This window comes from Vespa crabro, chromosome 1, assembly GCF_910589235.1.
Source record: "Vespa crabro chromosome 1, iyVesCrab1.2, whole genome shotgun sequence".
NCBI lineage: Eukaryota > Metazoa > Arthropoda > Insecta > Hymenoptera > Vespidae > Vespa > Vespa crabro.
This window is the reverse complement of record NC_060955.1, coordinates 23107172-23107659: the sequence shown is the minus strand read 5'-3', so window position 1 is coordinate 23107659 and position 488 is coordinate 23107172.

Below are 488 nucleotides of genomic sequence, written 5' to 3'. Positions count from 1 at the left end.
GGTTCGATAGAAAATATTACGTAATGAACGAGGATACTGAAAATATCCAAAATGAAACGATTTTGACAACACTCTCTCTCATTCCCTTTCTCTCTATTTTCATATACATATATAAGTACATACAATCTATTAAAGTACACATAAGAGGATATTAAAATTGAAATAAATGAAATATGGAATAAGAGGTTTGGCAAACAACGTGAATATCGATGATGTGATCACTGTCCGAGCATACGATTTATTTGAAGACAGAGAGAGAGAGAGAGAGAGAGAGAGAGAGAGAGAGAGAGAAAGAGAAAAAGAAAGAAAAAGAATAGAAGGGGGATGCGTGCATCCGTTCACGAAGTTGCCGTTCGTCGTGTTGGTCGTATTGGTCCACATAGTGGATAGAAACGCGTCTGCACGTTCGTAACAGCGTATGCATATCCCTATGGAAAGGAATCCCCGTATCTCACCGGTCAGAGCCACTTAATTGACACGCGGCTCGT